This window comes from Eschrichtius robustus, chromosome 21 (assembly GCF_028021215.1).
Source record: "Eschrichtius robustus isolate mEscRob2 chromosome 21, mEscRob2.pri, whole genome shotgun sequence".
NCBI classification, from domain to species: Eukaryota; Metazoa; Chordata; class Mammalia; order Artiodactyla; family Eschrichtiidae; genus Eschrichtius; species Eschrichtius robustus.
Genome location: NC_090844.1, coordinates 20,954,095 through 20,966,241, shown reverse-complemented (window position 1 = coordinate 20,966,241; position 12,147 = coordinate 20,954,095). Strand labels below are relative to the sequence as shown.

General features: G+C 36.2%; 1 pseudogene; it reads left to right on the top strand.

Moving 5' to 3' along the window:
* LOC137755865 (DNA methyltransferase 1-associated protein 1-like) overlaps positions 1 to 8,954 on the top strand; it is a 114,898-nt pseudogene extending 105,944 nt beyond the window's left edge.
* Positions 8,955 to 12,147: the final 3,193 nt, after the last annotated feature.

The window sequence follows — 12,147 nt, the reverse complement described above, 5'->3', positions numbered from 1 at the left end:
TCAGAATGGAGGAGCTACAGGAAGAGGTAGGGTGATTCATGCTCCACAGGAGTCTGTGCCCGTCACCAGACGTTGCTAATACACCCTGTACCAGGCACACACTGTGTAGGTAAAGGGCAAAGTCACTGTCCTTTGCTTAAACTGGTTTATGTATTCTCATTAAAAATACAAGAGTCTAAATACAGCAATTCAGTTATGTACAACTAAAAGCCATTTAACCTTACTCCATTTTAGTTCTTGATATTCCTTAATTTGCCCTATTGTAAAATATCTGCCAGGATTAAACACTGGACACATTTTTTTTTCCATATGTTTTAATCAGTAGTCATTTTTTTAATATAAGAATGCTTCCAGCCAATTTGGTATAGAGCTATAAGTTTGCTTGTGCACATTTATTCATTGGGCTCAACAAAATAGGTCAGCTCCGTGGCTTGTCTGTGTAAACTTATGACAACTCCCATTGAAATAGAGATATTCATAACTCTAGATAATGGGATATTTGCTTCAGAAAAATTATTCCATAATAATTCCATAAATGAATCTTTTTTAAAAATGCAGAGTTCATAGTATATAAAAACATCCATTTACCAAAAAGATCATCTCTTGTCTTTCTTCCTGAGAAATTTTGGTTAGATTTGTCAGGTTAAGAAGAGCGAAGTCAAATCCCTCCCCTGAAGACATAAGCAGAAAGCAGGCAGTTTATCAGGAAACGGCATAAACACAGAGATGAGGGATTTAATTGAGAGCAGAGGGAGTAAATAATAAGACAACTAAAAAACCTAGAAGAAGGTTAAGAATAGTGAAGCAGTTAAAATTTGTCCATTTTAGCTTCTCTGTTCAAAACTCCTGCCTTCTCACTGAAATTAGGGTGTCAAGTAAAAATTATATTTCTATATTGCGGTAGCTTGATTTACTCTTCATAGACTTATTTTCCTCCTTACGGAGTCTTCCTTCCCATGAGAGGAGTATTTCACCACCACATTGATGTCTTGTTTTTTGCCAGCAGTTTCCTTACCGACCCTCTTTCCTTTCTTCCGTGAGATCTGCACTGTCCCAGATCGGGGTGCTCCTTCATCCTGAGCCCCAGAATAACAGTGACTGGGAGCAGAGCCACAGCCGACTTGCATGGCCACATACTGTGAGTGACAAATGCAGGCATGTTATTGTAAGCCACTGAAATGTCAGTGCCTGTTGTAATCACATTGTTAGACTACACTACATAGGGTCATAAGGCAGAAAATAGTGCTTAATTAACTTTAGAAATGGACCTTTAAACTAAAACACAACTCAGAAGTCTAATGATAGTGTATTTCTATCTGATACTTATCTTTAGCTCTACAGCTAAGATATACATTTACATTGTATATTTGCATACAAGCAAGTGCCTATATTACATCCTTTAGAGTGAGTACTCTGAGTAAATCCACAGTTCCCTAATGTTCAGTTTTTTAACTGAAGCATAATAATTGAGATTTTGATCTTTTATGCTACAGTCTTTAGTTTTTTTTTTATTTTGATGAAGTCATAGAATTTCAAATGAATCTTCAGTATTATAAGTTGAATTTTTATTATATGTGTTGATTAAATCCAATATACTTCGGATTTTTAAAATGGCCTTCTTTAGATTACTTTACATATAAATTCCTAGAGAAAATGTATATATGTATGTTATGTGTGTATAATATTCTGTTGAGACATGTAGCTCTTAGCACACTATCCATTCTGAAGAGATGCTAAATAATAAGATGATAAGCAATGTCATGTAAAAACTTACTTATGTAAGTCATATTTCATTCTATCCTATGATAATGTTTTTTATAGTGTTTTTATCTCTACACGTTACTTTAATGCTTTATTTCTTGGAAAATTATAGCCATAATATCTTAATAATGCTATGCGTTTGGGTAATATGCAAAAGAAAGGTTGTTAGTGATACACGTGCCTCTTTTACCTCTTGAGTATGAAAAATATAACTTGTTATTAAGGCCAAATATATTTCTTCTATGGTTGAATAAGCATGAGTCTTCCTTAAGAATCCATGAAGTGTGGGGATGGGAGAAAGTGCTTACTGACAGCGCTCCCAAGAGTTCAGAAGTAATTGTCTGTATGACAGAAAAATACGTGAATCTGACTCAGCTTTAGGGAAAGCTTTGCAAACAACTAATATTACCAAAGGAAAGCCTGTACTGTCAAAAGTGACCTCATTATATAGATCTTCATGTCTGGAAAAATAATACCATTCATATCACAAGTGAATTTCACCAAAGACATTGTTATTAGGGTCCTCTAGGTACTGGTAGCATATTAATCTTTCATGTGGTAATGAAACTAGCCACATATCTGTGAATAAAAATGCAAAGGTCCTTTATGACCGTTTATTATTGACGTGAGATACTACAAGTGCATCCAGCCCAGATTCCCTTTAAAGTGGGTCATGTGTTTTAGAAAGACATGTCAAAATTATGAATAACTGTAATTTCAGTCCTGGAAGGACCATCCATAATATCATTTCCCTTAGCCTAGGTAGCAAACACAGTGTTTAAAAGCAACACTTATTTACTCAATTGGCTTTGTCTGCTCATTTTTAAAATCATAAGTGGCTCTTGAGCTTTTCCACCCACTGATTTTCAGTTCAAATGACATTTTAACTGATAATCAAATCCTGCATCTTTCCTTTGATGGTATTTATATAATGGAAATCAACACAAAACAACTTAAAAACAGCTTAAGAAAAGTAATGGGGCTTAATGATGACTTATGTGGCAAATCCAGCTTTCACTTAGAGGGTAAGCCTATCTGGGAGAGTTGTTTTATTGCAATTAAACAAAAAACTATCTTCTATATTGCCGTTTGAGGAGAATGTGGAGAGGAAAATAATCTCCCCCAGTCTCCCCAACACACAGCCACATTACACTGAGAGAGGGAAGAGCCCTAGCTTTTCACACTAAAACTCATTCTCATAAAAGTCTCTGAGTTATAAATTCTCCAAAGGCTCTGTTTTATTTAACCTATTTCCTTGAAGAATTTCACCTCCCCTGCTTAACTGATCCAAGTCTTCCTCCCATCCCCCACCCCCAATTCGGTCAGTGTCCCATCAATTCTCTCGTATGGTTTCCCACTCCTGCTCCTCCTTGTCATCACTATTACATAGCTTTTGGAAAAGAGAGTTAACATTCTCCTTGTTCTTCACTACACTTTCTTTTACATAACGTTGCCTAATTATCGTCTCTCCCCTACTTGCAGTTAAGGATTTTCATACCCTTTTATTATACTTTTTGTAGGCTTTCAACTGCTAAGATATTCTTTATCATAACCCGGAAGAGAGGCCACCACTTTCTCTTCCTTCCATTCCCATAGATCACTCTTTCCTGTTGAACCTGGCCTGGCCTGGCCTTAGATTCATTCTCAACACAGTGAGTGTCCGGGCAGCCACTGTTAACTGATATAAATTCACTTACAAGAACTTTCAGTCCTGCTTAACACCTTCTTGATTAACTTCAGCTCAGAATCCGAAGCCTTCTCATGCCATCTCCTGTCATTATCATAGGGGAATTAAATATTAATGTGGTGACTTTTCTATCACTCCTGCAGATAGGCAGATAGTTTTGTTTTTTTTTTAATCTCTTTAGCTACATGGATTTTCATCTAATTCTATGTTTGAATTCCTCACTGAGGAATTGCTATTCCTCACTGGAATAGCAATAATTTGTATCTGATCATCAGTGAGAATTACTGCCTTAAGATCTGAACCTCTGAAGTACCTCCTTGTCCATACCCCATTCCCCTTTACTTTTATGAAACATTTTTCTCCTGTACCCTTTACTTTCAGTATGCATCTCAAAGACTTCCTTTTCATATTTTTCACACTCTGTAAGTACCTTCTTCACCTCCCTCACCACTCCTCCAGTCTGGTTTAAATCCTGATGGAAATCTCAACTTTCTCTCCTACTGACATTGTGTCATGGTTACCCATCACTTCCCAACCATGAGTGAACATTTACGTATGGCATTGCCAATCCCAGGCTGCTCAGCCTTCAAAGAGATTGCATGCACTACATATTTCAGCTATTCAGCATCTGCTATTATAAATATGTTCTATAATCCTTCCATTTTCTTTATCATCAGTTTTTCTTATGATTCCCTCATAATCCCTTCTTCTAAAATACTGTCTTCACTTGGTTGGGAGGGCTTGAATCTCTGAGGAGATAATGCTTGAACAAAGGCCTGGGTGTTGAAAAGGAGTCATCCAGGCAAAAATCTGGGTGGAGAGTTTTCTAGGCAAAGCAAATAAAAGATTTAAAGGTTTTGACTCAGAAAATAGTTTTGTATCTTAAACAAATAGAATGTCTGGCTGGAGTGTACTGAGAGGTGTGGTAAACAGGAGGCGAGATCTGAGAGGTGTGGTAGACAGGAGGCGAGATCTGAGAGGTAGGCAAGGGCCACGAAGTGCCCTCTAGTCTGTGGTAAGAAGTTTGGATTGTATTCCAAGTGAAGTACAGGGTGTCTCACCCTTGGTGTTAACTGAAATTTGGGGTCAGATCATTCTTTGTTGTTGGGCTGTCCTGTGTTGTAGGATGTTTACTAGCATACTTAGCCTCTACACACTAGATGCCAGTAGCACCTCCCCCTCATTGTGACAACCAAAATTATTTCCAAATATTGCCACTTTTACCCTCGGAGACAAAAATCACTCTCCAAGGAAGCCATTGAAGTGTTTCCAGGAGTAGATTCGTTGTGTGTTTAAAAGTGTCGATCTGGCTTCTTTGGAGAGAATGGGCTATAAGAAGGTAAGATTGGAAGCAGAGGCAGTTCAGAGGCTGAATCTGCTCTCCAGGTGTGAGAAGGTGGTGCAGTGGAGCACAGTGGTTGTTATGAAGGTTGTTTCATTCCCATTATGTTTGAAGGTATTCCTAGAATTTGGCCATATGATTTACTGAAAGGTATATAAAGCATCCAATTACCAATTAAGGTTGTCAGTAAGAAGTGGCGTGGAAACAAGTGGAGCTCAAAGGAGAGTTCAAGACTGAATTTACTAAAACGAAAGAGTTGGAGTCATTAGCATTTGTATTGTATTATAATAGTTAAATTTACAGAGGACCAGTGAATAATAGCCCTTTCTTTCTCTCAGGTTGAGAAGGATGAAAACATAAGGCATGGAATTCCTTTCTCACTCCATATATAAAAATTAACACAAAATGGACCAAAGACTTAAATATAAGAGATCAAAATATAAAATATAAAATTCTTAGAAGAAAACTTAAATGTACATCTTCATGACCTTGGATTAAACAAAGGTTTAGGGCACAAAAATCATAAGCAATAAAACAAAATAAAAAATAGATAAATTGAACTTCATCAAAAATGAGATCTTTTACTTCAAAGGTCACTCTCAAGAAAGAGAAGGGGCAACACACAGAATGGGAAAAAATAATGGCAAATTCTGTATCTGATAAGGGTGTGGTATTTAAAATATATATAAAATTATTACAGCTCAACAATAAAAAAAACCAATTTAAAAATGGGCAAAGGATTTTAATAGCTATTTCTCCAAAGAAGATACACAGATGGCCAATAATCACATGAAAATAAAAATGTTCAACATCATTAGTCAGAAGGGAAATACAAATCAAAACCGTGATACCACCTCACACACACTAGGATGGTGCTAATAAAAAAGACGGATCACAACAAGTATTGGCGAGGATGTGAAAAACTTGGAACGCTCAGATATTACTGGTGGAGATGTAGAATGGTGCAGTCACTTTAAAAATAGTTAGGCAGTTTCTCAAAAAGTTAGAGTTACCATATGACCTAGCAATTCCACTCATAGATGTATACCCAAGATAATTGAAGATATGTTCATGGAAAAATAGTACACAAATATTCATAGCAACATTATTCGTAAAAGCCATAATGTGGAAGGAGACCAAATATCCTTCAGCTGTTGAATGGATAAATGAAATGAGTATATCCATACAATGGAATATTATTCAACCATAAAAAAGAATAAAGTACTGATAAGTGCTGTGACATGGATGAACCTTGAAAACATTATGCTAAATGAAAAAAGCCAGACTCAAAAGGCCACATAATGTATGATTGCATTTTTATGAAATGTCCAGAATAGGCAAATTCATAGAATCAGTAGATTAGTAGTTTCCAGGGATTAGAGGAGTAGGCAGAGGGGGAATGTTTGCTAATGGATATGGCATTTATTTTGGGAGGGGGGTAATGAAAATGTTCTAGAATTCTATATTGATGATAGTTGAACAACTTTGTGAATATACCAAAACCCACTGAATTGTACATTCTTTAAAAGGGTAAATATCACGGTATTTAATGATATCTTAATAAAATAAAAGTATGAATATTATGATATTTGAATTCTCTCTACACACACACAGACACACACATTAACACACGGGTTTGGTGAACCTGCTGTTTGCCTAACCCCCCCTTCTCTTCCCCAAATAGAAAGATATGTATAGGAGTGAGTATCGTTCAAAATAGCAATTATATTATAGAGAAAGCTGAGTTGAAGTGTATCAGTTACATATGTGGGCACAATGAACTTCTACTCTTTACCTCTGAAGTAAATGGATTTACCTACATAGTCGTGTGGAGTTGTCATTAGGACACCTCCCTCAAAGATGCATTGTGGGGAAGCAGATTTTTGAGCATCCTCTTTGCAGCGGACTGAATAAAAGAGAAACATGGAAGCAGCTGAGCCAAGCCTACAGGGTTTCTTCTTGGAAATGCACCAATTACATGAGACGCTAGAGAGAGGCAAAATTGTTAACCCTTGCTCAGTTCTTTCTCATATATACATGAACTCAAAGAAACTGAGTGCCTTATGAACACATGAAGAAGAACAGATTTGAGAGGATGATGAGTTAGTTCAGTTTTGGGCATTTTGGATTTTGTGACCGTGAAACTTTTCAAGTGAAGGTGTTGGTAGAAGGATGGGTATATGACTGTTACGTTACAGCCCCATATGACTCTGGACTCTTAAAAAATCTGCCTCAAGAAATGACAGGGAAGGCTACGAATGAGTCTCATAAGAGTTGTCTTTTCCAACCCACCAAGATAGGTTCATAGCAGCCATGAAAGTGGTTTAACGGAAACAGCAGTCCTCTGCTTAAAAGGATGGATAGTTAACGTTCAAAAGTGAAAATTCATGGTGGATGTCTGCTCTAAATTTTAATAGCTCTTATTCCATGAAGTTTATTGTTTTCCTAACATTTACAGCTTTCGATATGGAGACCTGTAATTTTTTTGTTTTGATTTCGGCAGTGAGAAGAATCCTACTACATAAATCTACTGGCTTGGGATTGAGAACAAACATTAAAAGTCATGATGCCTAAATATTTTTCCTAAAAATGTTTATTCAAGCATTTGTAGAACAAAGTGACATTTTATTGCTGAAAAAGAGGAATAAATAAAAATCTTTTCCAATGTGGTCTACCATTTCTGGATATTATACTGAATGGACTGTTTTATTTTGATAAGCTAAATAATCCAAAAGCTTCCACACACTGAGAAACTTAATGGTTTGTGAAAGAAAGGTGTCCTGGGAGCTGATTTAAAAATGTAGATATAAAAGCAAATAAACACCAGGCCCTCACGTTCATAAGAAAATTATCCAATTCATAATTTTATGAATTAATGTGGCAGTTAGAAATCATAAGAGTGAAGATGGGATAATTGTTCCCCTAAACAGAAGCCGTATGTAAATATTTTAAACCTCATATAATAAAATCACATTGAAATTTAGAGAAACTGGGGCCTAAAAAGTGCTGCTTGCCTTAAGCAACTTGAGGTTTCCCCTGCTCTTCAATAGACTTCATTTACTATTTATTCAAAATGTTAAGTGACTGCCAAGGCCAAAGGGAGGAGAGTTTAACAAACTATATTTCCGACTTCATTTACAACTAAATAAACTCATTAAACATTATGTTACCCATTCTATATTTTAATTGCATTAAAATTAAACAATTTTAAGCTATTATATCGTACCTTGCACAACAGAGTCAAAGAATTTTAGAAGTAGAAATAACCATATACATCATCCAATATATTGATAATTCCTTCATTTTCTAGGTGAAAATGGGAAGGTATAGAAATGTTAAATAATTAGGTAAAAGTTATATTTTAACTAGAATTGGAGCCAGGACTCTTAATGGCTCCTGAGTCCAGCTTCAGAATTCCTTTTATAAAACCACATTGCCTCCAAAATTTTGTGGCAGATGTTTGAACCAATCAACACTCTATTTGAGAAAATGCCTGCTGAAACTGTAATTGCAATTGCATTAATCTATAATCAGTTTGGGAATAATTGATATTTGAAAAATATTTACTCTTCTAAGAACTTAGCATATATCTCCATTTGTTTATATTTTTCTTAATTTCATTGTTGAAGTTTTTAGTGGTTTTTAATTTTTTTAATGTAAAGCCAAGTATCTTGTGTTAAATTTATTTGTATGTATTTTATAAATTAAAAAAAACTACTGTAAATGTACTTTTAAGAAATTTCTTTTCAGTAAGATGGCTGAAATAAGATATCCCTCATAGCCTCACTTCAACAACAAGAATTTGGCATCCTTCCACAGATGAAAGTGTGTTTATGGGAGCTGTGGGATCCAGGTAGGAGATGGCAAAATATTGGTGCAGTCCAGGAACAAAGAAAGTCATTTTGAGAAGACAGGTGTGTACACAAGAGGCTGACTTGCTGATTGTGGTCTTGCCTATAGACCCAGAAACAGCTTTGTGTCCCTGGGGACTGGACTATAGCACTCTTTGGCTTTGGATATGTCACCAGCATCATAGCCAAAAAACCCGGGAGGAGTCTTGGTAATAGACATCAGACCGTGGTGCTGGCTTTGGACCTTGAAGTGGCCCATGGACAGCCTCCAGCTCCTCTCAGTTATGGCCCAGTAGCCCCTGGAGAACACTGATCTAGACAGTCACCGCGAACGAAGGGTTCTTGTGCAAGTCTAGGAGTCCAGTGGAGAAATCCAGCACACCATTGGAGCAAAAAAAAATCCCAAACTGGCAGCATTGGAGAGGGTAAGAGGAAGGGTTTAATCTTACCCATATCACCCCTCCACTGAAGTGGCACAAATCAGCATCACATTAAGGATATATTCATCTTTTCTTAATCTATGAGAAGATGACGTTAATCTTTAAAAATTTACTCTTCCAGTGAATATTTAATGAGCAGCTATGTATATACCAGGTAAAATTCAAAGGATTTGTATATAGTAGTAAACAAAAGACACAAAAGTTCCTGTTCCTGTGGTACTAACATTCCAGCAAAATCACAGACTTAAATTAATAAATTATGTTAAAAGGAAACATGTATGGTGAAATTTAAAAAAGGAAAAGAGAGAATGTTTGGAAGCCTGGATTGAAAGTTGGGCATCGAGAAAGTCACCAATGACCTGGTGACATTATCGTAAAAACCTGAGGTGACTAAGTGTGAATAAGGAAAATTGGGGGAAAGAATATTTCAAACAGGGGAAACAGCAGATGTAAAAGCTCGGAGGCAGTCTTAGGTCTGCCATGTTCAAGGCTGGTGGACTTGGGATGGAAAGGGGGAGGAAGTGGAGAGTAATGAGATAAGAGAACAATTGCAGATTCCGTAAGACCTTGTACAGCACCATGAGAAGTTCAGATTTTACTCTGCGTCAGATATAGTACTGTTACAAGGTTTTGAACATATTTTAACTCACATGTTAACATGATCACTGAATACTTTTTGAGAATAGATCATAGGAATGAAAGGGTATAAACAGAGAGACCAAAGAGGTGTTTGCACTAATCCAGGTAAAGGATGATGATGACTCGGTGGATGGATGTAGCAGTCAAGTTGGTAGGAACTGATTGGCCCACATGAGGTTTTGAATTTTATCATGATGTGAATTTTGCATCAAATTATTCAGGAAAGTTATATAATTTTTTCTGTTGTGTGTTCTTTATTGAGTAACCACATTTTTCTTCTCAGAACTCAGCGTATGTTCCTGAATAATTCTCTAGTTTACATGTGTTGTAAGAAAAGAACAAAGCTACCCTGGCCGATTATCTTTTATATGGATATACTGTGTGCATGTGTGTATTTAATTTCTCCCTGGACAGAATTCTTGTAAGCCTTTATTCTTAATGAAGTTTGAATTTTTAAGGATAAAACTAAAAAATACTTTTTCTAGAAAGTTGAATCATTTGGTCTGAAAACTCAAGACCTTTGTCAACTCAAAACACATTTTATCCTCCCGTATCTGTGGTTTTTATATGTATTATGGAACTTTTGTATCTATCCTCCTTTCAAAAGATGGTTTCCTCATATTTTTAGTATTTTTTTTTCAATTTTTGAATTTTATTTATTTTTTTATACAGCAGGTTCCTACTAGTTATCCATTTTATACATATTAGTGTATACATGTCATTCCCAATCTCCCAATTCATCACACCACCACAACCCCTCCTCCACTTTCCCCGCTTGGTGTCCATATGTTTGTTCTCTACATCTGTGTCTCTATTTCTGCCCTGCAAACTAGTTCAGCTGTACCATTGTTCTAGGTTCCACATATATGCGTTAATGTACGATATTTGTTTTTTTCTTTCTGACTTCACTCTGTATGAACGTCTCTAGATCCATCCACGTCACTACAAATAACCCAATTTCGTTCCTTTTTATGGCTCAGTAATACTCCATTGTATATATGTACCACATCTTCTTTATCCATGCATCTGTCGATGGGCATTTAGGTTGCTTCCATGACCTGGCTATTGTAAATAGTGCTGCAGTGAACATTGGGGTGCATGTGTCTTTTTGAATTATGGTTTTCTCTGGGTATATGCCCAGTAATGGGATTGCTGGGTCATAAGGTAATTCTGTTTTTAGTTTTTTAAGGAACCTCCATATTGTTCTCCATAGTGGCTGTATCAATTTACATTCGCACCAACAGTGCAAGAGGGTTCCCTTTTCTCCACACCCTCTCCAGCATTTGTTGTTTGTAGATTTTCCAATGATGCCCATTCTAATTGATGTGAGGTAATAATACCTCATTGTAGTTTTGATTTGCATTTCTCTAATAATTAGTGATGTTGAGCAGCTTTTCATGTGCATCTTGGCCATCTGTATGTCTTCTTTAGAGAAATGTCTATTTAGGTCTTCTGCCCGTTTTTTGATTGGGTTGTTTGTTTTTTTAACATTGAGCTGTATGAGCTGTTTATATATTTTGGAGATTAATCCTTTGTCCATTGATTGATTTGCAAATATTTTCTCCCATTCTGAGGGTTGTCTTTTCGTCTTGTTTGTAGTTTCCTTTGGTTTGCAAAAGCTTTTAAGTTTCATTAGGTCCCATTTGTTTATTTTTGTTTTTATTTCCATTACTCTAGGAGGTGGATCATAAAAGATCTTGCTGTGATTTATGTCAGAGAGTTCTTCCTATGTTTTCCTCTAAGAGTTTTATAGTGTCCGGTCTTACATTTAGGTCTCTAATCCATTTTGAGTTTATTTTTGTGTATGGTGTTAGGGAGTGTTCTAATTGCATTCTTTTACATGTAGCTGTCCAGTTTCCCCAGCAACAGTTATTGAAAAGACTGTCTTTCCTCCATTGTATATCCTGCCTCATTTGTCATAGATTAGCTGACCATAGGTGCATGGGTTTATCTCTGGGCTTTCTATCCTATTCCATTGATCTATATTTCTGTTTTTGTGCCAGTACCATATTGTCTTGATTACTATAGCTTTGTAGTATAGTCTGAAGTCAGGGAATCTGATTCCTCCAGCTCTGCTTTTTTTCCCTCAAGACTGCTTTGGCTATTCGGGGTCTTTTGTGTTTCCATACAAACTTTAAGATTTTGTGTTCTAGTTCTGTAAAAAAATGTCATTGGTAATTTGATAGGGATTGCATTGAATCTGTGGATTGCTTTGGGTAGTATAGTCATTTTCACAATATTGATTCTTCCCATCCAAGAACATGTTATATCTCTCCATCTGTTTGTGTCATCTTTAGTTTCTTTCATCAGTGTCTTATAGTTTCCTGCATACAGGTCTTTTGTCTCCCTAGGTAGGTTTAGTCCTAGGTATCTTATTCTTTTTGTTGCAATGGTAAAGGGGAGTGTTTCCTTAATTTCTCTTTCAGA